Below are 27730 nucleotides of genomic sequence, written 5' to 3'. Positions count from 1 at the left end.
AGCAGGGCAGGCGGCTCCACACATTACTGTCCCCGCAACGGGCTGCAGCCATGGCGCTGCAAGAGTGTGTGTGTGTGGGAGGGAAGGGGGGAATGCTGTTCCTGTGCTGTTCTTGCCTGCAAGCTCTATCCCCGCAGCTCCTATTGGCTGGGAATGCTGGCCTGGGCGAGGTGAGCAGGGCAGTGTCTGCAGGTGAGCACAAGGCAGCGTGAGACATGCCGAGACAACTTCCACAATTTTATCACAAGTCTCATTATGTTTTTGCCATTTTGTGAGAATGTCAGTTTATACTTTAAAAAATTAAGTTTTTGTAACCCTCAGTTGCAGAGGAAAGCTTGCAAACAGGACTTCAAATGGCTCCAAAGCCAAAAGGCAAATAAACATGTTTTTGGGTGTGCTGAATCTCATGACTACTGTGAGTTCTGCCTCATGATTTCTGAATTCTTGGGGCTGGCAATGTGGAAGCCAAATTGTTTGCTCAACTATTTCAGGATGCACGGGCCTAACATAACTATTATGTTAAGTCAGTGATCTTAACATAATATTACTTAATATTTCGTCTTCAAAGCACTTTAGAGGAGGGATGTCAATGAGTAGTCGACTAGATGATAAATGTTAATCTAGTCAACTACTTGCATTTCCCCCCCCCCCCCACACTGTTGCATTCCCCCTGCCCTGATACAGAGGCAGCGGGGAGGGGGAATGCAACAGTGTGTGTGTGGGGGGGGGGGAATGCAAGTAGTTGACTAGATTAACATTTATCATCTAGTCAACTACTCGTTGACATCTCCCCTCTGGGGTGTTGTGACATGTAACTGTAACACTTGTTTAGTATCAGAGGCAGCAAAGGGCAGGGGGGAAGGAAGCAGGAGCTGGTGCTGAGGGGAAGCCGGCTATCAGAAGCAGCAGTGGGGGGGGGGGGGGAGAAGAGGGGGAGAAGCTGCCAGAAAGCGACAGCCGCCCCCGTTCATGGGGAGTCCAGGCTCACCACGGGCAGTGGCGGCTGCTTCATGGCAGCAGCAGCTCCTGTCTGCAGGGGGGTGGGTCTGGGCCCACAAGGGAAGAGGCTGTTTTGCCGCAGCAACACCTGTCTGCAGCTAGCCCAAGCCACTGCAGACAGAGGCTACTTCGTGGCAGCCTCACCTTCCCCCCTGCCCAGCAGCCTCTATCCCTGGGGAGCTCAGACACACCACCCCATGGACAGGGGCTGCTGCCACCCTGCACTGCTGCCTCTGACACAGTAGCGCAGGGCAGCAGGCAGCTAGTCCACGAGAGGAGCTGGTTTTAAAAATTGCTCCTCTCACGGGCCGGCTCCCACCTGGCACCCCGTGCTGCTGCCACTGATACAAAGGCTGCAGTGTAAGGTGGCAGGGGACTACCCAGGAGTGGGGCTGGAGCGCACTGACTGCTGGCCCCACAGTTGGGGACTATAGAATAGTTGACTAACTTCTAAGAATTCATGTGATTACTTGACTCTATTACCATTCCGGGATAGGGATGTTAGTGGGTAAGAAATTAGGCATTACTATCCCCATGTTATACATGAGGAAACAAACATTAATCAGATGTGCAGGTGTTTTGGCTACAACTCTGATGTAGCCATTATTTAGTGATCTCTGTCACGCTGAGCCACACATAAGATTTTTACTTTTTCAGTGAGAAATCAAAACACTAACTTCAAGACAACTTTTTACTGGGACTGGTTTTGTTCAACATCTTTATTAATGAAATGGATTAGGGGACAGATTGCACCTTCAGCAAGTTCGCAGATAACACCATTCTAGGGGGTGAGGTAGATATATTGGAGGGTAGGGATAGACAAATTGGAGGATTGGGCCATAAGAAATCTGATGAGGTTCAACAAGGACAGGTGCAGAGTCCTGCGCTTGGGATGGAAGAATCCCAAGCATGGCTACAGGGAGGGGACCAACTGAATAAGCAGCAGTATGGCAAAGATCTGGGTATTACAGTGAATGAGAAGCTGCATATAAGTCAACAGTGTGCCCTTGTAGCCAAGAAGGCTAACGGCATATTAAGTTGCATTAGGAGAAGCATTTCAAGCAGATCTAGAGAAGTTATTTCTTCCCTGTATTCAGCACTGGTGAGGCCACATCTGGAGTATAGTGTTCAACTTTGGACCCCCCATTACAGAAAGGATGTGGATGCGTTGGAGAAAGTCCAGCGCAATGCAGTCAAATTGATAAAGGGGCTGTAGCACATGACCTACTAGGCTGAGGGATTTGGGCTTATTCTACAGAAGAGACGAGTAAGGGGGGGATTTGATAGCAGCCTTCAACTACCTGAAGGGAGGTTCCAAAGAGGATTGAGAGAGGCTGTTTTCAGTAGTGACAGATGACAGAATGAGGAGAAATGGTCTCAAGTTGCACTAGAGAAGGCCTAAGTTGGATATTAGGAAAAACTATTTTAATAGGAGGGCGGTGACACACTGGAACAGGTTACCAGGGGAGGTGGTAGACTCTCCATCCCTAAATGTTTTTAAGTTCTGGTTTGACAAAGCCCTGGCTAGGATGATTGGGGTTGGTTCTGCTTTGGGCAGGGGGTTGGACTCGACCTCCTGAGGTCTCTTCCAGTCCTGTGAGTCAAAACACTGTGGTTTGGATACAGTGGCATTTGCAAAAATAGGGCCTTCCTGATGCACTTAGGAGCGCATGCATATTAGCCAGGCATTATTTTATGGAGCCATATTTTTTACTTACATATTCTTTTTTGTTTACATATTTGCAGGCCGAGTAGATAAGCAGATTTGTTGAGCCCTGCCTATTTGTCTGGGCGTTGTCCTATATGTAGCATATAGGACTAACCTGCTTGCCTGCCTATGATACACAAATTATTTCATCATGATTTTGACTATACTGGCAGCTTGGCTATAACACAGGAGACTTACAGGCCATGTTCTGTATGCTGAGCTAAGGCAAAGTTAGTATTTTTGTCTGGGACCTTTTACCCAGGTAGAATAGTTAGTTCACATATATTCAGGATCTTTCACCTAGATAGATGGTGATAAGAGAATGACTGTCCATGGTATAGGGGATTCCAAGAATACAGGCAGTCCCCGGGTTACGTACAAGATAGGGACTGTAGGTTTGTTCTTAAGTTGAATCTGTATGTAAGTCGGAACTGGCGTCCAGATTCAGCGGCTGCTGAAACTGACCGCCAGTTCTGACTTACATACAGAATCAACTTAAGAACCCCAGGCGTCCCCAAGTCAGCTGCTGCTGAAACTGATCAGCAGCTGATTCCAGGAAGCCCGGGGCAGAGCAAGTCTGCCTCGGGCTTCCTGTAGTCAGCGCTGGTCAGTTTCAGCAGAAGCTGACTTAGGGACGCCTGGGGCAGAGCAGCTGGGGTGCTGCTGGGTTGCTCCAGTAGCGCCGCTCTGGGCACTACTGGACCAACCCAGCAGCACCCCATCTGCTCTGCCCCAGGCGTCCTGATTCAGCCGCTGCTGAAACTGACCAGCAGCGGCTGAATCAGGACCTGGGGCAGAGCAGCTGGGGTGCTGCCGGGTTGGTCCAGTAGTGCCCAGAGCGGCGCTGCAGGACCAATCGGCAGCGCCCCAGCTGCTCTGCCCCAGGGTCCAAAACAAAAGCCTGGTCTGCTGGGGGGGGGGGCACACTAGCAGGGCCCCCCCCCCCCCCCCCCAGCAGACCAGGGACACGGGGAGCAGAGCCGCAGTGGCAGCGGTGTGCCGCGCCTCTGAGCATTTGCTCTGGCAAAGCCTCAGAGGCGTGGGACCCGCCGCGGCTGCGGCTTCAGTCCCGGTGCCTGTGGACTGCTGGGGACAGTCCCCAGCAGACCACAGGCACCGGGACTGAAGCGGCAGCAGTGGCGGTTCCCTGCGCTTCTGAGGCTTTGCTCTGGCAAAGCCTCAGAAGCGCGGGAACCCGCCCGGTGCCCCTGGTCTGCTGGAGACGGTCTCCAGCAGACCAGGGGCACCGGAGCAGCTTACGAACGGGGCTCTCTCGCCCCGGAGCTCGCAGGTAGCAATCCGCCACCTCGACCTCCGGGGCGAGAAAGCCCCGTTCGTAAGTGCGGATCCGACATAAGTCGGATCCGTGTAAGTCGGGGACTGCCTGTACCTCCAAACTTATATGTACAGGCAGTCCCCGGGTTACGTACAAGATAGGGACTGTAGGTTTGTTCTTATGTTGAATTTGTATGTAAGTCGGAACTGGTACATATTGTAGGGGAAACTCTAGCCAAAACATTTCTCTAGAGCTCAGTTTTATTCTCCCACACCTCACTTCTCTCAGTCCTTTATTCTCAAGCTGAGGTGTCTGCTGAGAAAAGCCACTCCGCATCTCCCTGGTCTGCTGGGGGGAAGCAGCTAGTGCAGGGTTGCCTCACCCCGTTTGTAAGTAGGGATCCGATGTAAGTCGGATCCATGTAACTCGGGGACTGCCTGTACATAATTACTTAGAAAAACATGAAAACAACCTGTTAATACTAGACTGAATAACCAGATACGACAGAAATAATAAATGTGATCGACAACCACAAAAGGCCCATGGTAACAAACTGACGCAAGTTGAGACCAATGATATACGGACCGATATATTGGAAAAAGACACTTCACTATTAGTAAGGTGAGGAAAAACAAATTAAGGAAAAAAGGAAACATCCCCTATTGAATATGCATCAAACATAACAATGTCAGCGTAAATGTATGATAAAAGTGGAATCCCAACCTAGGGATGGTAGGAGAAGGAGATGTAGTCCTTTGGAGGTGTCAGAATGTTGGCCACAGGTGATGAGGAGGATGATCATTAACACTTTGGGTAGTTCTAGAAGAAATGGTGTGAGTATATGGTATGGAAATATACATGTACATACCCCACGTATCTTATGAAACTGGGGTGTTTGTGACTGTGCTAAATTTATTAATAAACTATAAACTTGTAAATATACACGAGTTCCTGTAGTGTGAGTGCTGCATTTGTGCACATCAGGGTTCCCAACCAGAGAATAACTGAATACTGGGCCTGATCCTGGGACAAAGAACCTGTCAACCCTGAAGGCAGTAATTGAAAATTTAGAGGCAATCTGAGATCAGGCAATATCCCACAGCTTCCAATAAATTCCCCTGAAACTGAATTTAACTGTATGTCTCTTAATCCCTTATTGTAGATCAATCACCTTCCCATTTCTTAGCAAGATATATATATTAAAAAAGTCTCCACTGCAGGTTCTCTTATTCATTAGTTTTTGCTTTAGAATGATGTAAAACAAATCACTTGGTCCTGGGCCCCTGTCAGCTTTGACTGTTGCTTATGGCTGGACAACCTACTTTAGCATAATCATAAAACCATGTCACATTTCTTTGTCTCCCTTAGGGAAATGTCTCCCAGTCTTTGAGGCATGACCTTCACTATTTCTTTCAAGAACACTAAGCCATCGAATTCATTCTGGTCCAAACTAATAACGAGATTATCTGTCACTAGCTTCCCATTTACCTTCCTTAATGACAGTAAGGATTTCTTACTTGCCTGTTTGATGTATTTTAAGCATGAACAAGATTAAATTCCTAAAATTACTGGGTAGCAATCATAATGGGTGGTACACTACTGCCTTTGCTACCTGGGACATTTTAGGCTTCGTAGAAAGAGAGAATGCACTATTATTAAAAGAGCACCTAGAAACTCCGAATGTCAGGGACCGGTTGTGCTAGGTAGGCACTGTACAAACACTCCCCTACTGTAAATGATTTATAATCTAAACAGCCAGAACAGGAGGAAAACTGTACAATCTTCATTTTACAGACGGGAAACTGATGCACAAGGAAATTAAGTGACTTCTTCCAAGTCTACAGAGGCAAGAATTTATTCCTCATCTCCTCAATACCAGTCCAAAGCCTTAAAGCAGAAGTTCAACAATCTTCTCCAAGGATGGGCCCAAAGCACATCCTGCCTTTCTGCCCCCAAATAGCCCCCAAATTTTGGAAAAGTTCATATAAAGATTTAAATAATTTTTACGTACTCTACTGGATAAGAGTGAACTTAAGCACATATTTAAGTTCTTTACCACACTAAGGCGGTATTTTTAACTCATGCCAGCCTACTTTGAAAATTGAAATGGGTACTGTAATTAGTTTGATGCACATTGTATCAAATACTCTGTCATTTCAAAAACACTTTCCAATTTCTGTTGGTTGCAAAGATAACTTTTCACTACTCAGTCTGCCATATGAGCTATATCCAGATAGACTGTAACAATAGCAGAAAGGGAGCTGCATCAATCTTAGAGAGAGAAAACTTCAATGTCTAGTTTGGACTATTAAATACTAACATAGGCTTAGACAATACGAGCCGAACACCATTCATTTTCCTTGCACAAAAATCCTATACACCTGACATCTTAAACTTTTAAAATATATTTTAGTTTTTTGCTAAATCATAGTGTAGGATTTGTTGGTAAATGAAGACACCAGATTTCTTGCCATTAAGCTACCTGAAAAAGAGAACAATGTAGTTTCACTGAGTTCTCTGGTAGTTAAATTGCTTTGTTATTTATATTTAGACAAGCATTATCAATATCTTAAAGCAAAAACCGGAGGACTATATTTAACTTAATAAGTGAAAAAGGTCTCATAAGAACAGCCATACAAAGTTAGATCAAAGGTCCATCTAGCCCAGCATCCTGTGTTCCAACAGTGGCCAATGCCAGGTGCTTCAGAAGGAACGAACAGAACAGGTAATCATAGAGGTTGTGTCTAGATTGCAGACTTCTTTCGGAAGAGATTTTCCGGAAAAAATTTTTTTTGAAAGAGAATGTCCACACTGCAAAAGAGCAACAAAAAAGGGATGTGCTTTTTCAACAGATAGAGTCCAATCAGTGTGGACGCTATCTTGCATTTAAGCGGCGATTAATATGAATGGAGTGGCACTAGTGTTATTTTGTGGAAGCCTCTTCTTTCAAAAGAATTCCCGCTGTGTCCACACATGCCTTTGTCAAAAAAAAAAAAAAAGGGGGGGGGGGGGGGGGGCTTTTTCAGAAAAAGGCTTCTTCCTTGTAGGAAGAGGTTTACCACTGTCGGAAAACCCCCTCTGTTCTTCTGACTTTGTTGAAATAACACAATAGCAGTGTGGATGTAAGTATAGTTTTTTCCAGAAAAACGCTGCAGTGTAGACATACCCAGAATGATCTATCCCTTGTCACCCAGTCCAAGCTTCTGGCAAACAGCAACTAGGGATACCACCCCTGCCTGTCATGGGTAACAGTCACAGATTGATCTATCCTCCGTGAACTTCTCTAGTTCTCCTCTGTTTTATACTTGTTCAAAGCTACCTTTCCCTTTTAGTGGTCAGGCTGGGGCTTCGAACTCAGGTGTGGGAAACATACTGGCCTGCCCCTCGCTCCCCCACAGGGTGCTGAGGCAGATGCACTGGCTCCTTGCTGTGGGGGGTGGAAGAAATCTCCAAGTCCGATGGCCCAGACAAGCAAGCCAAGGCCTGATCCAGCCTGCAGACTCCATCTGACAAGGTGGGAGAAGTGGTTGTGCTCTGCAGGGAAGGGTTCTGTGCAGGCACTGCCCCTTCATGTGGTGATTCCCTGCAGAGAAGAGAGCCATGCAGAGCAGCAGACACCCCCCTGGAACTATGTCCCTCCCCCGGGAGCTGTGCCCTTGCCCCCATCCCGTGCTGCCTACCACCCAGACCCTGCATTCATCTCCCTCCTCTTGTATCACCCCTTCCCGACCCCACACCTGCACCCTACATTCCACCCCAGCTTGTTTCCCAGCAGCCCTCATATACACTGAGCCCCCCATTTTTCAGGCCACTCCAGAGTGTGAGGGAGCCCTCACACAATCTACTAGCCCCAGGCCTCCTAGACTCTGAGGTGGAACTTGAGGAAAGTGAACGTCTTTCTGCTTCTCACTTGAGCGTGTGGCCCCTGAAGTCAGTGGCCCTCCAATCCTAAAGGTTCCTTACCCCCTGTTTTAATGGATAGGTTTTCCTGCCATCCTACTCCCACCCCTTGCACAATTTGGATATGGAGATTTTCTTTTTTAAACCACATCCTAGTACACAGTTTTGAGAAATAAATTTAATAAGTTTAAAACTGAAGATAGTAGAGATATCAAATGGATTCAGGCCCCAGTTCAGCAAAGCATCCCTATTCAGTAAAGCACCAAAGTACATGCTTAACTATAAGCTTATGCTTATGGCCCACTGATCTCAATGGTTAAAATTAAGCATGTTCTTAACTGCTTCTCTGAACTGATGTTTCATGTGTGAATGGGCCAGAACGATATAACTAAGCAGATTTACCTTTAAAATCAATGGCGAACAAGTACACCACCATCAAGAGTACTGAACGTTAATTTCATGTTTCACAGATCAGCGGATAAAGCTTTGCACAACCAGACAGACACCTCTAAAGATTCCTGTTAGCAACGCTTGTCAGGCACAATGACACAAATTTACATTTTTTTTTTTTTAGTTCTCTTATCTGTTCAACCAGAAATTGGTGATGATATCATCAGGCAATGTAAATCAGCATAGTTACATGATTTCAACATTGATTTACACACACCTGAGGATCTGACACTTTATCATTGCAATCACATAGCTGGGATTGCTGTTCTCCTATACCATCAGCTCTATTATGTTTTGCTTCAGGCTACACTGCAAAAAGATCTGATCCACTAAATTGAGTACTTCCTGCCCAGAGCAATGCATTGTGAACACTCACTGAATTCAACAGGAGTTGAATAGAGTCAGCACTTCGCTGGATTGGATTTATATTTAATTAGAAGGAAGCCTGTACTGTAACTGTACTGTAGCCACAGATAATGTCAGTTTTACTTTCTTCACTGAAAATGCTTTAATTTATTCCTAGAAAATTAGACAATTCCCATGAGAATCACTGGCCTTTAGACACATCTTTTCCTCTGAACCATCAGTAATTGGGTGACACTAGAGCTTATCAGTCTCTGCATTCACAGCAGCCTCAAATCGCCAATTAAGTGGTACAGTTAGCTCTAAAGATTAAAAGGAAAAGAAAAAGGTTAAATAGAATAAAGTTTTTTTTAAAAAAAAAAAAATCAAGAATGGTTCATTTTTCAAAGGGTCAGTGTTTACTAAAAGTTTTTTCACTGAGATGATTGCAGAGCTAAAGCTTTCAAACAAAAGTGGAGACACACCCTCTACCTCCGAACAGCCAATAGCCTATTGATTAGGGCACTTAACCTGTGATGTGTCTGATTTGAAGCTTTATTTCCCTCTGCCTAGGGAAGTATATTAACCACCGAGCTGTTGGCTGTTTTGGCCTAGACAGCTTTATTGTGTTTTTTGCATGAAAACCATTGACCGGCCTTGCTTTATTTCATGCTGGAAAGAAAAATTCTGAAAACTCCGTTCTCTCCCCACCACACACACACACACACATATATAAAATGGAAACTCTTTTGGCCTGGGTTACTATGATTCAGAGTGTTATCAGGTGACACTGAGAAGAAAATACAACTCTAGTTTTGAGCCTGCACATTTCTAAGCAACTGTACAGATAAAGCGAACTCTAATTAGGGCTTGATTCTGAGAAGTTCTGAACAAAACCAGTTCCCACTCCAATCAAGCACAGTTTCCAAATCCTTACGGGCAGGAGACATGTCTAATTTCTGGCTTGCAAGTAGGGTTGCCAGATGGTCTCCCAAAAAATACCAGACATGCAGTATTTTTTGGTGGAGGAACCCTACGCAAGATCTCATGTGAAAATCTATGTCTCAACACAAATATCTTAAAAATAAAAGTTAGCATCCAATCTGCATACACAGAATGGGTACACAGAGAATGAGAAAGGCTAAGTTGCATACAGCAACATAGCAAATGCATGGCAGAGCTGGAAATAAAATGAAGAGGAGTCTGGATATTTATAACATTGACAAAACACAGTGATGCAGAAATTTGTGCTGCTGAACTGTTAAAGTAGTACTTCCCTAGTTTAATACTACAGCAAAAAGATCGGTCAGACATCATCATCCATCATTTATTGGCTCTGACATTGCACAGCCATTTATACAGGACATTCTCTTTCTTACTTTCCTGTTGTAGTCCCACATTACCCAGGAAAATACTGAAGCCCATTTTCAAGGAATAAAAATCTGTATTTTCTGGAACTGGTGAAAATTTTGGTTACAGATTAAGGTCCCAGTCCTGTATGGAGAATTTATACTGCCTAGTATTGAGTTATTTTTCCACTTGTACTTCCTCATCCAACTGTGTTCATCTAGTGCTGTCAGAAAATTTAAAAATTAATTGCAATTCATTGTGAGATTAGAAAAGTCATGATTGATCATGACTACATAAAATATTTTTTTCTACATTTTCAACTATCGTAGAATCATAGGGTTGGAAGAGACCTCAGGAGATTATAGAGCCCAACCCCCCTGCCCAAAGCAGGACCAATCCTAATTAAATCATCCTTGGCTTTGCCAAGCTGGAACTTAAACATCTGGGGACGGAAATTCTACCACCTCCCTAGGTAATCCATTCCAGTGCTTCACCACCCTCCTAGTGAAATTATTTTTCCTAATATCCAACCTAGACAACAATTTTAATTATATCAAGAACACACACACACACACACACACACACACACACACACCTTAAACTAGTAGTCTAGCAGCATCTTAAAGACTAACAAAACATGTAGGTGGTCTCATGAGCTTTTTTTTGTGGGCACAACCCACTTCTTCAGATGAATGCAGTTATTTAAAAAGGCAGTTCCAAAATAAATACGGAACGGGTGGGGGGGAGAAGAGATTAAAAAGTAGGGCAAAAGGGGAAAAAAAGTCAATTAGCGTTCATGCTACATGAAGCAGATAGAGAAAGTGCAAATTGTTCAAGTGTACTGTGCTCACATTATTATTTGAGAAATAGTATTTTTCCATTCACCTCATACTAGTCCACTCAGCCCTGCTTCTTTTTCAGCCAATCTTTACGACAAACAAGTTTGTTAACATTTACAGGAGATACTGCTGCCCGCTTCGGGTACATCTAAACTACACCACTCTGTCAGTGGAGGGATGTAAATTAGACACATCCAAAGTGCAAATGAAGCCGGGATTTAAATATCCTGCACTTCATTTGCATAATGGTGGCTGCCGCTTTTTTCCTGAAACAGGGCTTTTTGGAAAAACGGCATTTTAGATGGGGCATTTTCAACAGCAATACCCCCTCTCGAAAGATTCAGTACTCCTCAAAAAATGTGCCAGCAATGCCCTTCTGCTATATACATTGACCAAACTGGACAGTCCCTACGCAAAAGAATAAATGGACACAGATCAGATATTAGGAATGGCAATATACAAAAACCTGTAGGAGAACACTTCAATCTCCCTGGACACACAGTAGCAGATTTAAAGGTAGCCATCCTGCAGCAAAAAAACTTCAGGACCAGACTTCAGAGAGAAACTGCTGAGCTGAAGTTCATCTGCAAATTTGACACCATCAGCTCAGGATTAAACAAAGACTGTGAATGGCTAGCCAATTACAAAAGCAGTTTCTCCTCTCTTGGTGTTCACACCTCCAGATGAGTTGCTAGAAGTGGACCTCATCCTCCCTGATAGAATTTACCTCATTATCTCTAGCCTGATTCTTGCTTGCATATTTATACCTGCCTCTAGAAATTTCCACTACATGCATCTGATGAAGTGGGTCTTTGCGCCCACGAAAGCTTATGCTCCAATACATCTGTTAGTCTATAAGGTGCTACAAGACTCATGGTCTATGAAGTTTGCAGTGTTTTTTCAGCCCTGCTGGTCCCAGGGTATGACACACAAAAGGGATCAGGCAACATCTTTTCTGGGATTAACTTCTGCTAATGAACAAAATCATAGAATCATAGAATCATACGACTGGAAGGGACCTCGAGAGGTCATCGAGTCCAGCCCCCCGCCCTCAAGGCAGGACCAAGCTCTGTCTACACCATCCCTGACAGATGTCTATCTAACCTGTTCTTAAATATCTCCAGAGAGAGAGATTCCACCACCTCCCTTGGCAATTTATTCCAATATTTGACCACCCTGACAGTTAGGAATTTTTTCCTAATGTCCAATCTAAACCTCCCCTGCTGCACTTTAAGCCCATTACTCCTTGTCCTGTCCTCAGAAACCAAGAGGAACAAATTTTCTCCTTCCTCCTTGTGACACCATTTTAGATATTTGAAAACCGCTATCATGTCCCCCCTTAATCTTCTTTTTTCCAAACTAAACAAGCCCAGTTCATGAAGCCTGGCTTCATAGGTCATGTTCTCTAGACCTTTAATCATTCTTGTCGCTCTTCTCTGTACCCTTTCCAATTTCTTCACATCTTTCTTGAAATGTGGCACCCAGAACTGGACACAGTACTCCAGCTGAGGCCTAACTAGTGCAGAGTAGAGCGGCAGAATGACTTCACGAGTTTTGCTTACAACACACCTGTTGATACAACCTAGAATCATATTTGCTTTTTTTGCAAAAGCATCACACTGTTGACTCATATTCAACTTGTGGTCCACTATGACCCCTAGATCCCTTTCCGCCATGCTCCTTCCTAGACAGTCGCTTCCCATCTTGTATGTATGGAACTGACTGTTCCTTCCTAAGTGGAGCACTTTGCATTTCTCTTTATTAAACCTCATCCTGTTTACCTCTGACCATTTCTCTAACTTGCTAAGGTCATTTTGAATTATGTCCCTATCCTCCAAAGAAGTTGCAACCCCACCCAGTTTGGTATCATCTGCAAACTTAATAAGCGTACTCTCTATCCCAATAGCTACATCATTGATGAAGATATTGAACAGTACGGGTCCCAAAACAGACTCTTGAGGAACTCCACTTGTTATCCCTTTCCAGCAGGATTTAGAACCGTTAACAACAACTCTCTGACCACGGTTATCCAACCAATTATGCACCCACCTTATCATGGCCCATTCTAAGTTATATTTGCCTAGTTTATCAATAAGAATATCATGCGAGACCGTATCAAATGCCTTACTAAAGTCTAGGTATATGACATCCACCGCTTCTCCCTTATCCACAAGGCTTGTTATCCTATCAAAGAAAGCTATCAGATTAGTTTGACATGACTTGTTCTTCACAAACCCATGCTGGCTATTCCCTATCACTTTATTACCTTCCAAGTGTTTGCATATGATTTCCTTAATTACCTGCTCCATTATCTTTCCTGGGACAGATGTTAAACTGACCGGTCTGTAGTTTCCTGGGTTGTTCTTATTCCCCTTTTTATAGATGGGCACAATATTTGCCCTTTTCCAGTCTTCTGGAATCTCCCCTGTCTGCCATGATATTTCAAAGATCATAGCTAAAGGCTCAGATACCTCCTCTATCAGCTCCTTGAGTATCCTGGGATGCATTTCATCAGGACCTGGTGACTTGCTGACATCTAACTTTCCTAAGTGATTTTTAACTTGTTCTTTGTGTATCCTATCTTCTAAACTTACCCTCTCTCTGCTTGTATTCACTACGTTAGGCACACCTCCAGACTTCTCGGTGAAGACCGAAACAAAGAAGTCATTGAGCATCTCTGCCATTTCCAAGTTTCCTGTTACTGCTTCTCCCTCCTCACTAAGCAGTGGGCCTACCCTGTCCTTGGTCTTCCTCTTGATTTTAATGTATTTATAAAAGGTCTTCTTGTTTCCCTTTATGCCTGTAGCTAGTTTGATCTCATTTTGTGCCTTTGCCTTTCTAATCTTGCCCCTGCATTCCCCTGTTGCTTGCCTATATTCATCCTTTGTTATTTGTCCTAGTTTCCATTTTTTATACGGCTCCTTTTTTATTTTGAGATCATGCAAGATCTCCTTGTTAAGCCAAGCTGGTCTTTTGCCATATTTTCTATCTTTCCTACACAGCGGAATTGTATGCTTTTGGGCCCTTAACAACGTCCCTTTGAAATACTTCCAACTCTCCTCAGTTGTTTTTCCCTTCAGTCTTGCTTCCCATGGGACCTTACCTACAAGTTCTCTGAGCTTATCAAAATCTGCCTTCCTGAAATCCATTACCTCAATTGTGCTGGTCTCCCTTCTACCTTTCCTTATGATCATGAACTCTATTATTTCATGATCACTGTCCCCTATACTGTCTTCCACTTTCAAGTTCTCAACTAGTTCCTCCCTATTTGTTAAAACCAAATCCAGAACAGCTTCTCCTCTGGTAGCTTTTTCAACCTTCTGAAACAGAAAGTTGTCTCCAATCCAGTCCAGAAACTTATTGGATAGCCTGTGCTCCACTGTGTTAGTTTCCCAACATATGTCTGGATAGTTGAAGTCCCCCATCACCACCAAATCTTGGGCTTTGGATAGTTTTGTTAATTGTTTAAAAAAGGCCTCATCCACCTCTTCCACCTGACTAGGTGGCCTGTAGTAGACTCCTAGCATGATATCACCCTCGTTTTTTACCCCTTTTAGCTGAACCCAGAGACTCTCTACACAGCTATCTCCTACGTTCATCTCCACTTCAGTCCAAGTGTGTACATTTTTAATATACCAATGATATCATAGTTGTATTTATTGGTTAGCAATTCCAGTTCTTCCTGCTTATTACCCATACTTCTTGCATTTGTATATAGGCATCTAAGATACTGATTTGATCTTGCCTCCCTGTTGTGCCCTGACCCTCCTTTCTCCTTGCCATTATAGGCCGTAGTCCCCCCACATTTCCAACCCATCTCCCAGTCCCGCACATTCATCACTTACCTGTGGGCTTTGCTCACCTGTCCCCGTCGAACCTAGTTTAAAGCCCTCCTCACAAGGTTAGCCAGTCTGTGTCCAAACAAGGCCTTCCCGTTAAACACTTCTTAACTCCATAAAACTCTTCTTGAGATTGAAAAGAGGGCTTCAGACTCTGAAATCCTTTTACTTCCAATAACCCATGCGTTGCCAGGAGAAATGGCCACCCTCAGCATCCTCACATAACATGCTACATCAGACCCTGAGGTTGCAACGTCATGCCTCTTGTACCAGAAATTAAGTCACTATATTAGATAAATCACCACAGCATAAGTGTCACCTACTTCTCCTTCACATTTATTTTTGGTAAACGATTTGACTTCAACTTGTTTCTTAATCAAAATACAGGACTATGTAGCACTTTAAAGACTAACAAGATCGTTTATAAGATGATGAGCTTTCGTGGGCCAGACCCACTTCCTCAGATCAAATAGTGGAAGAAAATAGTCACAACCATATATACCAAAGGATACAATTAAAAAGAGAATACATATGAAAAGGACAAATCAAATTTCAGAACAGAAGGGGAGAATACAAGGGTGGGGGAGGGTAAGTGTCTGTGAGCTAATTGTTTCTTAATGTTAGGTATACATCAATTAATGGTGACAATATTCTGCTGTAATGGCACTTCTCTTACCATAGTGTAGCTCAATTTTGGGTATTCACAGGGACCAAAAATGTTTGCACATACTTGGATTAACAGATTATAATATGCATTACAGCAGCACTCGAGATCAGGATCACATTGTGCTAGGTGCATACATGAGGTAAGAGACAGTCTTTCCCACAAAGCTTAGGATGAGAGTGTAAAGAGGTACAGAAAGGTGACTTGAATTGCCCAAGATCTCACAACAGTTCTGCAGCAGTGCTGGAAACAGACTCCCATGTCTCCTGAAATTCTGGCCAGTGCCCTATCCATATCCACATGGTTATGTTGCCTCTGGACAGGTCAAACACTCAGCTCCTTCTCTCAATTATTCTTAACCTTCTCCATACATTTCTTTCTCTCTTACACTTGGAATTTCCAGCACTATGCAAAAATTAAATCCTAGCTTTAACACTGTAAAACCACTGTACCAGGTCTGTAAGGCACACATGATACCAGCTGTCTGGGAGGATGACCTGGTTTTCAGGGACTGCAATAAGACAGACACATTAGGGCTGTGTCTACACTGGGCCACTTATTCCGGAAAATCTGCCGCTTTTCCGGAATAAGCTGCGAGCTGTCTACACTGGCCCTTGAATTTCCGGAAAAGCAACGGTGCTCTACTGTACAAAATCAGCCGCTATTCCGGAAAAACTATTCTGCTCCCGCTCGGGCATAAGTCCTTATTCCGGAACACTGTTCCGGAAAAGGGCCAGTGTAGACAGCCCAGTAGTCTTTTCTGGAAAAAAGCCCCGATCGCGAAAATGGCAATGGGCCTCTTTCCCGGAAAAGTGTCTGTGGCCCATGTAGACGCGCTTTTCCGGAAAAAGGGCTTTTCCGGAAAAGCAGCCTGCCAATGTAGACTCTCCTTTTCCGGAAATACTTATAATGAAAACTATTCTGTTTTAAGCATTTCCGGAAATTCATGCCAGTGTAGACACAGCCATTAGAAGAGTCTGAGGCTTGAGGGGGGAAAAAAAAAAGGATTTTTAAGAAAGTTAAAGAGTGCAAACTTGAAGAGAAGTTAGTCAGCTGAACAGTTTTGATATCATTTCTTTCAGTTCAGGTTTCATTTAATATTTTCTCCCTATAAGCCACCATAATATCATTTCTACAGCTGTATTATGTGTCCCTGAAGTACCCACTACTTTTCCTGTTAGGCCCCATGGACATGGCCTACTGCACAAGAGGATTCAGTGGACTAGAAAAGATTCAGCACTAAAGATGAAGCAATACACCTTTTATCTCTAGTTCAAAGATAGCAGGGAACAGCCTCAGGATATGAAGAATGTGCCCAGAAAAGTCTCAAGGTCTGCCAATGACTTCTTTGGCCAAGGAGCAAGTCGTGTCCCATTCCTGTGTCACAAGTCTTCCTCTTCTCCTCCCCCAATAATTCCCATTTCACAGGCTTATCTACTTATCGGCCTCACTTGGCTGTTGTAAGCCATAATTATCACTTGACGTTTGTCTGAACATCAAATATGCTATGCAAGTACAACCCACGTGGGTGAGTGTCCCTCTCTGTATGATTTCCTATGGCTTACTTGGATCCATCCCACAGTGAGCCTCAGCATCCCGCTCTTCCCTCCCACTTCCGGGGCTGGAACACAAACACCATCAGCCCCAAATCCCCGGCCCCAGCACACAGGACTGAGCGGGAGTGCTGCCAGCACCTGAGTAAGGTCAGGTAGGTTTTTGTTTGTTTCTGCAGGTCAAAGAGGTAAGCGGCCCCTGACCAAAACAAGGGTCCCCACTCCAAGAAAGAATATGGATCTGGAACAGCCGATTCAAACAGCCACAGCTCAAGCAGTACAGCTCACACGTTTTAGTCCAGTTTAAATCGCTAACATGTTGGAAAAAATAGTGGCCATCAAATGAGCTCTATATAACATGAAGCCCTTAGTCCCCAAAACGCAAGACTATGCAAATGTAACTACCCACAGAGTTGCAGGAAATGGGCTTCTTCAGAAAGAAACATCCCTGTGTTCTGTATCCTAGCACAAAATTCTTTCTCCACGCAGCAGAATATTAAAGGTCCCCATCCCTCCCTGAAACACATTAAATCATAGAAGCGTAGGACTAAAAAGGACCTCAATAAGCCATCTGCAGCATCATCAAAGCATGACTCAGCAATAACTAGACAAACACCCATCGGAAATGGTGTAACACCTGCTCTTAAAAGTCTTCAATGATGGAGACTTCACAGCCTCCCTAAACAATTTGTTCCAATGCTTAGCTACCCTGACGGGAAGTAAGTTTTTTCTGATGTCTAACTTCAGCCTCCTTTGCTGCAATTTAAGCCCACTGATTCTTGTCCTTATTTTTTAGAGGTCAATAAGAACAATTTTTCTCCCTCCTCCTTGTAACAATCTTTTATATATTCGAAAACTTATCCCCCGTCCCCCACAATAGTCTCTTCTCCAGACAAAACAAATCCATTTTTTCCATCTTCCCACATAGGTCATGTTTTCTAAACCTTTAATAATTTTTGCTGCTATTCTGTAGACTCTCTCCAATTTAGCCATCTCTTTTCTGAACTGGCACCCATAACTGAACACAATTTCAGGCTATGTCTTAGTAGGGTTCACTTGCAACACAAATGGTCTTTCACTTAATTTTACTGCATTTTATTCTCAAGGGACCACTTCATTCAAGAGGCTATGGAATTGCCCATCAGTGTCTGTCAGTCCTCACTTTATGCTGCTTCGGCAGCTATCAGCCAGCTTTCGTCTGACTCTCTTCTGCAATTTCTCCCCAAGGTGACATAGCCAAAGAGTGGGGAGAGGGATTATGCCCATGGACTTAGTGGCCCCAGTCAGCATACATAGAAACTGGGGGTGATGGTAGAGATGACCTTGGCTGGGTCTTATTGTGGGGAGTACATATATTCTGCAAGTCTAGAGCTGCACATTTCTAGGGATCCTAAGTTCACCAAAGGGGTCAGAAATGAGTGAGATCATGTCTTGCACCTTTCAACAAGCATCCCTGTGTGGCATATCCTCTTACCATCTGTAGCATCAGCCATTTACCCTCAGTTCTTCCAGAACATTGTGCCTGAAGCAAGCGCAAATGTGTCTCCAAGCTCCTACTTTGAGCTGTGCATCTCTACACTGCCTCCAACGTAGCCATGACGACAAACTTAATGCTACTACACTGAAGTTAACACCTTCCCGGGGTTGGCCCATAGCTGCTACCTCAGGCCCAACCTAAGAGTTCTTAAGGGCTTCCTAAGGGGTTGCTTAATTTCAATGGTTTGGATACCCTCTCCCCTCAGGTTCCCTGAACCCCATACCATGTGTAAACATAGAATCATAGAACTGGAAGGGACCACGACAGGTCATCGAATCCAATCCCCTGCCCTCACAGCAGGACCAAGCACTGTCTAGATCATTCCTGACAGGTGTCTGTCTAACCTGCTCTTAAATATCTCCAGTGACGGACATTCCAAACTTCCCTAGGCAATTTATTCTAGTGCTTAATCAATCTAACAGTTAGGAAGTGTTTTCTAATGTCCAACATAAACCTCTCTTGCTGCAGTTTAAGCCCATTGCTTCTTGTCCTCTCCTCAGAGGCCAAGGAGAACAATTTTTCCTCCCTCCTCCTTGTAATACCTTTGTAGATACTTGAAAACTGCTATCATGTCCCCGCTCAGTCTTCTCCTTCCAAACTAAACAAGCCCAATTCTTTTAGCCTTCTCTCATAGGTCATGTTTTCTAGACCTTTAATCATTTTTGTTCCACTATCATCTATAGTGCATGAACGTAACTCTTAGGGTACGTCTAGACTACATGCCTCTGGCGACAGAGGCATGTAGATTAGGCTACCCGACAGAGTAAAATGAAGCGGCGATTTAAATAATCGCCGCTTCATTTAAATTTACATGGCTGCCGCTGATGAGCTGTTTGTCGCTCAACGCGGCAGCCATGTAAATTTAAATGAAGCGGCGATTATTTAAATCGCCGCTTCATTTTACTCTGTCCGGTAGCCTAATCTACATGCCTCTGTCGCCAGAGGCATGTAGTCTAGACGTACCCTTAATGTGAGCCTCACCAGGCCAAGTCAGTTTACCCATGCCAGCCTCAGCCATGGTACAGGTCTTTTATTCCAGAGTAGGTGTTGTGACACTGTATCCCATATTCATCATAGCAATATTATTATGATAGGATTATGGCATAATTATGACCCATTTTGTACAAGATGGGTCATGTCAAGTATCATTGAACAAATTATTTTGCTAGATATGATTCTACTAATTGTCTGCCTATATAATTTTTGTATCTTAAGTTATGAATATTGTATTTCAAAGTGGTTACCTCTAGGCAAAATACTTCCAGAAGATTGTGAGTGGCCTAATCAGGGTAATAAGCCATTAGGAAAAACAATGGGGCTTAAAAAAGATCTTTCCACCTGGCCAACCTTCCTGAGAATGCTCCAGAGAGCCTGTAAGTAATGGCTACTTGACTCCACAAGGGCATGTGACCAGATCACACGACTTTGGAAAACATTTTGGGTATCTGTATTTTACCACAAATTGGCCTGGGAACCAAGTCTGAAACAAAGGATTCCTGCCACATGGAAACACCATATAAGGCAGGGTGTGATATCATTTGTTGTGCTCTGCTCCCACACAACTCAACACCTGAGAGAAGCTCTGAAAGAAAAGGCCTTAGGGACAGGGTTGGAGAACCCAAGCTGCAAAGCAAGTGGAGCTTGTACTTGAGAATTTGTAAGTCTGCTTGTATTAGTTAGGGTGAGAAACTGCCAATTCACGTCCATCTTTCTAGAATTGGGCCTAGTCTGCAGTAAAGGAAAATGTGACAATCCACTGAACTCAACTGTCCAGAGGACAAAGAAAATTGGCCTGAGGCATTGTGAGATACTTTTGGCAAATTCCAGGGTATGAGTCCAGTGGGCTCGTGTCTACAATGCAAAGCAATAGGGCTTGAAACCTTGGCTCTGGCTTGACCTAGGCTTTTGACCCACCATTCCCTGAGGTTCTGGGACCCTGAAACTGAGTCGTAAGTTAGCATGGATTTGTGTGTAGACAGAAGAGAGGTTAGGTTTGAGTTGGAGTTGAAATTCAGGTCTTGTAAGGCTCTACATCACACACACACACACACACACACACACACACACACACACACACACACACACACACACACACACACACACACACACACACACACACACACACACACACACACACACACACACACACACACACCCCTCCACCCAAATCCCCCATAACAATCCCTAAGTTTGGGCAGCATGTTAATTGAGAAAGTCTTGTAACAAAAGCAATTCTGTCAAACTTCTGCATCTCTCCCCTTATCTATGCATCTCTGAATAAACAGTGTCAATTCTGCCATTTGCACCCAAACACCAACCGGTTGCCTGCCGGTTGCCTGAAGTGCTGTTCTGCAGATCAGCAATGAAAAACTGCTGATGCCTGCACCTCCCTCTGAGCGTGGTTTTCCTTGCAAATAGCTAAATTATTAGTCTAGTCCCCCTGTGCCAAGGAGCTGAGAAAAGGATCATGGGTTTATCCTGGGAAGCTACTTTCTTTGAAAAGCCAACAGGATAATTTGTTTATAAAACGGAGGGAATAATGAACGTGTGACCAGGCAAACAAAGGACTGCATTTATTTTGAACCTGTCTGGGCATGCCGTAGACTGCAGTCTGAGCACTTTTTATCTAGGTAAATTTGTTCTAACCATTCTTCCTTTCTTTTGGAGTCCGATTTTTTTTCTTGCTGCATTGAAAAGCAATTTATATTTCAGCACCCTGGTGTGAGCTGCAGGAGGCACAATTCCTTTCAGAAAAAAATCTTGGCTTGCAGGCGGTGCTAGGCACTTGTGTGTCACTTTAAGGGTGGGCAGTGAGCTGTGAAGTGCTGCTGAGCAGTATAGAGTGGGCACACTGATTGTGCCCCTCTCAGGCCCTTTTGGGGTGGTTAATAGTGTCAGGCTTGTATTCAGGGAATTCAGCTCTCTGTCCCATCCCCTGACCCAGTCACAGCTCTGTTTATACCATTTTGACTAGAAGTTACCCCAGCTGTTGCCATATAGAAACAAAACAGAAGCTGATCCAGCTAAGGGGCAGGGTAAGGGAAATACCCGCTGAATACCAGCTACCCTGGTCTATTTTGAGGGCTTGGGGGTATAGTTGGAGGTAGTGGGATCTTTCTAGTGACAGAAGTTTTCTAAAAATTGTCCAGAAGAAACAATGGGGGAAAACAAATTTCCCACTGGCTGCACAAAGGCTGAATTCAGTCTGATCCCCACAGTGGATCATTCCAGAAGAGGATGATCTTACTTAATTAATCCAAGATGTGTGGGGGTGAGCGGGGAGGGTAGATGAAGAATATAATCAATATATGGAGCTAAATGTCAGAGGGGAAAAAATGATGCAGCTGGGGGAGATCAGGACTGCATTTTATGGTGAGATAATTAAATCAGTTTGGGAAGTTTGCAAGCCACATTTTTATCAGAATTTTCTGCACGTTTCACTTTGAACATTCGTTCCCCTATGTTGACAGGCCACTTGCTCCAACTGCTCCAATCACATCAGTGATCATTTCTATGCTTGTCTCTCATACCCTCCCGTCCTTTCTGTACTGTACTGTCTGCCTCCAGCCTCCTTTCCTGTAGTGTTCTCTTCCCTTTCATCTTTTTAAGTAATCCCCCCTCAACTAAATTTTATCCCCCCATAAAAGCAACAACCCACTGCCAGAAAAACAAAACAGCCCCTCCTTGAAATCCAACAACAGACTGTATCATCATTTGCCCGTCACACTGTTCACTCTGTTATATCCCTTCTCCTGGGTCTTTGCCTGTCCTGTCTACTCAGATGGAAGCCCTACAGAGCAAAGATACCTAGAATGGGGCCTTCATTTCAACTGGTCTGTAGGCTTACCGTAATAATCATATATTAAGGCAGGTGAAATCAACCAGGCCAGGGAGGGGGGACAACAGGGACAACAGGAGGAGTTGCTAAAGCAAAAGAAAAACTTTAAAGAAGTGTTTTTCAACCAGGGGTATTCATGCCCCTGAGATTCTGCAGAGGTCTGTCAGCTAGATGATTTGATGTACCCCCATTTGCCTAGTTGTACAACAGGCTACATAAAAATAATCACTAATGAAATTAGTACAAACTAAAACTTCAGCAAGATGACTTGTTTATACTCCGCTATTGTCAAAATCTAAGTACAATACTTATATTCCAATTGAAATATTTTGTAATTGTAGGGTAAAAATGAGAAAGGAAGCCATTTTTCAGTAATAGTGACCTGTGGCACTATTTTATAAGCAAGTAATTTTTAAATGAGGTGAAGCTTGGGGGAAAAAAAAAGACAAATCAGACCCTGAAAAGGGGTACAATAGTCTGGAAAGATTGAGAGCCACCACTTTGAAGGCCAGATTTTTAAACAAAATAAGAAACGTGTAACAATCAAGAGAACTATGTCTGAGGGAAAGGGACAGTAACCAGTTGCCAATAAAGTTACCAGGGACCCCTAAATCTGAGTAATGCAAGTCTTATAAGATAGTTTGGCTACGACAAATGTGATCGATGTTGATTCTCCTACTGTTCAGGGATCTCTATAACTGTTAGCATGGCTTTCCCCACAGTTTACCATGACAACCCTGCAGAATTGCTCACCCATGCAGACCTATTACTGTGTTCCATCAGTAGCCTTTTAGTGCTTGTTAATAATCTGGTTACACATAGCCAGTGAGTCAGCTGGCGCATGATATACAATTTTGTTTGGCTTGCTGCACTGTAAGAACTGAGTATTCAGGAGAGTTCAATATAGTTATGTTAGCTTATGATCTTGTCAGATCGAGTTGCTATGGTCAGATGTCAAATACATGTGTTTGAGTATGCTGGCCTGAGCTAGGTGCAATTACATTCATATTTCTATCTCCATGAAAAATAATAAAAGTTTGACATTTTAGCACTAACTGTTGATTCAGAGTCACACTGCCTTCGGAAGCAGGAGACCCTGAGGTCAATTTCATTTTGTCTGCTGTTCTGTGCACTTCATAAAAGGTATATATAGAAAGTGACAGCAAAGTTATTTAAAAGATTAAGGACTTTATCCATTAGGGCAGAGGCAGGCAAGATTTAGCCCACCCACCATTTCTATCTGGCCTGCTGCAGCCCAGCAGGACCTCAGGCAGTCTCCCTTCCTGCTACCATCCCATATGCTGCTCAAAGCAGCTGGCTGCTGGGGCCACCGTGCATCTCTACGTGGCACTGCCGTTTGGAGGGCTGGTTTCTAGCCCATGGGAGCTGCAAGGGCAGTGCTTATGGGTGTGTGCAGAATGTGGAGACCTGCTGCTCCCCTGCCACGAAGGGATGCACTGCACAGAAACACACTCACTGGCAGCAGGCAGCCTCTGAATGGTGTGTGGGACTGTGGCAGCCAGATGGCCTGCCTGAGGGGCTCACTGGGCTGTTGACCAGGATCTGCTCATGTTAAGTGCCTTCTGGCCAGAGCCTGCACCTGGCACCTCACTTCCTCCTGCACCCAAACTTCCTCCCAGAATCCACCTGCACCTCATGCCCCAGTCCCATGTTACAACCCCCTCTTGCACCCAAACACTCTGCACGCCCCCTCCTACACCCATGTTCAAATCAGCCCTCCTCCTGTATCCAAACTCCCTCCCCTCCCAAGTGACCTCCCTCCTAAACCCAAACTCACAGCCCCTCCTGCACTACCATCCCCTACCCAGAGCTCACTCTTGTACCCAAACTCTGTTCCGGTCTTCTCACCCTCTCCATTAATATTAAAGAAAAGTGAAGCCCCCTGGCCACTTCTTAAATCTTGGAATTTTCTCTCCCATCAAAAATTATTGTCCACAAAGAAGAGTCCATCTAAAGATAACATTTTAGACGTATCACAAGGTTTGGGTGTTTTGGTGGTATCAGGCCTGCCATTTCAGCATGTGTGATTCCCTCAACTATACCCAGATACGGATAAATGGAAAATGTCATTTAAAAAGGAAAAAAAAAATGTTTGGAGACCAAAAGAGTGCATGCTCTGAATCTAGCCAAAGCAAAGTGAAACTCTATAGCACACTGGACCACTTGCTGGTCCTAACACAGCAGCCCAGTAAGAGTGTTCAACAGAGAGCTTCAGGGCTACCACACAGCCTGTGGGGGCTTCAATGTGTGCTGTGGGTGCTCTGTACCTCCTACAATGAGACTACTTTTGTTTGGGTTCCTACTGTTAGTTTGGCACTAATCTAAATTCACCAAGATTAGTGAATTTAGACCCAAATTAGACCCAAAAGCGACTAATGATTTTGAGTGCCCAACTTGCAACACCCCAAAGGATCCAGTTTTTTAAAAAGTACTGAGAAAAAATGTCATCAAAACCTAAACATTGTGTTATGGTATCAATTTCAAATGATTTTTTTGACAAGGGAAACAGCTAAATGTTTCATTTTGCCCTTTTATATTAAAACTAGTGTGGATAGATAGAATATACAATTCAAAATGAAATCAAGGTAGTCAATGCTATTGAAGTGAAACATTTGATTGTCCTAGTTAAAAAAAATGTTTTAGAGGGAACTTTCAGAAATGTGGTGTTTGTTCCAATTTGGCACTAAAACAGTTTGATGTGTTGGATTTCCCAAAGGATGGAAATTCTGGTTGCTGACCAGTTCTTTTAATGAGCATCCCTAAAGGAGGGGGAGGCCAAGGAAGTACCATTTTAACTGTGCTAAGCCAGAGAAAAGGAAAGCTACATAGAGTCTGAAGGAGGGTCCAAACATTGTCACCTGTCCAGATTGTCCCAGGATCATCCCTTCTTTGACATAGCTGTCTTGAGAAATTTATACAGGTGCTCAGTACATACTGCTAGCTGTCTAGTTCCACGGGCTCAGGTGTAGTAGGGTTACTAAATGTAGGTGGTCAGGATTTACTGTTGTGAGGTACTGACAGGTCTTCTGCTCCATCCATGATGATAATCAGAAGGCTGCATGCGTGTGTGCTCAATCCTGTGTGCCATGTTGACTTGCTCCATTAGTCACCACAGAAGAGTCCAAGAGAGCCCCCAAAGACCACAAATCAGATAAGGATCCAAGGCTCCCGGCCAGGTTGATTGTTACGTAAAAAGTGCAGTAATAGTTGTCAGTAGACTCTACGGAACCACTATGCATATGTACCCCATAACAATGGACTCAGCTCAATTAGTGGGAGGTCCCACTGCTCCCTCATCTGGACAAAGACTGTGCCCTCAAGACACCACTTTATATACAGGAACAAACAAGTTACACATCATTCCTGACATGTCAGGTTACCATCCTCTGATGCTACTTAGATACCACCCATCACCCTGCACCTCATGGTTGAATTAGATCATCTCTATCCATCATGCTGTCAGTTTAGACCCTTTTCTCAACTTGGGTCGGTATCTGTGGGGTGTGTGGGTACCACGGTCTTTTTTAAATGAGCTAGTGATACCATTCTTTTGCAATGTGCATTCAATCTATGAGAAGTACCAATTACTGTTTTACAGTCAGTACCTAGTACCAATTACTGTTCTACACCAGGGCATTACCAATTAGTGTTTGACACTCTCAGCCCTGTTTGTGCCAAGTTATGTGAGCAGGGGCCTGCCTCATGCTCACAGCTTAGCTTTGGTTTTTATTAGCCAAGTTTTGTCCCTTGTTAACTAGGCCTCAAACCAGACTTGTGTTACATAGGCTTTTGTCTCGGGCCCTCATCTTACTACATCAGGGTCACCCTAGATGTTCTTTTCTGCATTTCAGAGATGGCAGCCGAGTGGGCTCCCCAAGATACACATAAATTACTCATTGGCAAGAGGCAACCCCGTGTTTTATTTAAATGGGGGAGGTGGCTGTTATACCCCACCCCACAATAAGCTGACATGGGAAAGCCTCGTCCAAGAGACATGAAGATGTGAAGGGATGAACAATAGTCAAATCACTTTTCAGAGGCAGGAATGAGTTCTCAAATTTCATTTTTTAACAAACCCCCCTAAGGTAAGACTATCTTCCCCTCTGCTCTCAGATGTATCACAGACTCCATCTTTTCAGTAATTCACACATTTTGTATTCTACTGTGAAATCTGGTAGATTAGTATGATCCCAGAAGCTAGCTTCCAATTGTAATTTAATTAAAAGGACAGTAGCTAAGTTTTACCATACGCAGCTGCCAGATGGAATCACTGCAGTTTAAGTCTAAAGGCGACATTATAACACATACTGAAGCAAGCTCTTATAAATAATGAAAGCTGTCACTTATGCAATAGAAATTGCTGTAATGCTGTCTGGGATTATAGTATCAGCAGAATATAAAAGTATCAAGTAAGACCTGAAGAGTTCTGTGTAGCTTGTCTTACTCCAAAATAAATTGGTCCATTAAAAGGTATTGCCTCACCTACCTGGTCTCTTATTTTGTGAAGGCTGACAAATGTTAACAAAAAGATCAAAGCACATTCACAAACTGAACAAGAAACTCTCTTAAAATACCATTCTCACACAGATTCAAAGTGACCCAAAGTGCTTCAGTGATGAACTACATGCAGGTAGTACAGGGGGCAATTCCTGGGAACATGTCAGACATTGTGTGTTAAAACAAGCTTACAGCTGATTTTGAGTATCAGGGATTAGAAAACTAAAAAACCCGATTCTAGACTGGAACTACAATTGGGATCCCTTCAGCTTTAAATGGGTCATGTGAATGTGGACTAGGCTGATCATAACCTAAAGATGTTAAATACTTGGGAACTGATCCTCCTTTTATTGAAGTCACTGTTAAGAGTGTTATTGGTTTCCTTGTGGAAAAACCTTCTGGGGTTCTACTGGAATCATTCTAAAACGCTATATAATTAAATGGATACTGATATCCTTAAATCATGTTAGAGAAGTGGATCTGCAATAAATACAGGTTGGCTCACAAGTTTCAAAGAAAAACAAATTCTCGATTAAATTCTATGGAGTGTTTTCTCTGAAAGACTTCAATGGAAATAGGAACAGGCCCCTCTCAGCTATTTGCAGAGGAGTAAGTGCAGACACAAAAATGGAGAGCAAAGTTAACTGAAAATATTCAAACTTCAAGGGGGAAAAAAGTATACTTCATGTACTGAATGAAAAATCTTGTGTATGAACAGTTTACCTAAGAAGCCCTATTTTCAGGGGATTTAGAACCAGATTCTGATTGCATTTACACCAGTATAACTCCATTGAAGTCAGAGTTACCCTAGATTTAAGACTAGAATCAGACTTTTCAATTCTACAAAAATAAAATAAGGAACCAGATTCTATTTATTTAAGGATGACACGAAAGAGAAATAGCATTAAAAGAAGGTT

The 27730-nt window shown here is 43.6% G+C and overlaps 1 protein-coding gene across 2 annotated transcripts in view; it reads right to left on the bottom strand.

Moving 5' to 3' along the window:
- SERPINI1 (serpin family I member 1) overlaps positions 1–27730 on the bottom strand; it is a 98545-nt gene that overhangs the window by 37275 nt on the left and 33540 nt on the right. The window lies entirely within an intron of this gene.

This window comes from Pelodiscus sinensis, chromosome 10 (genome assembly GCF_049634645.1).
Source record: "Pelodiscus sinensis isolate JC-2024 chromosome 10, ASM4963464v1, whole genome shotgun sequence".
NCBI classification, from domain to species: Eukaryota; Metazoa; Chordata; order Testudines; family Trionychidae; genus Pelodiscus; species Pelodiscus sinensis.
Note: the sequence above shows the minus strand (reverse complement) of the source record. Positions and strands in the feature narration are given on the sequence as shown.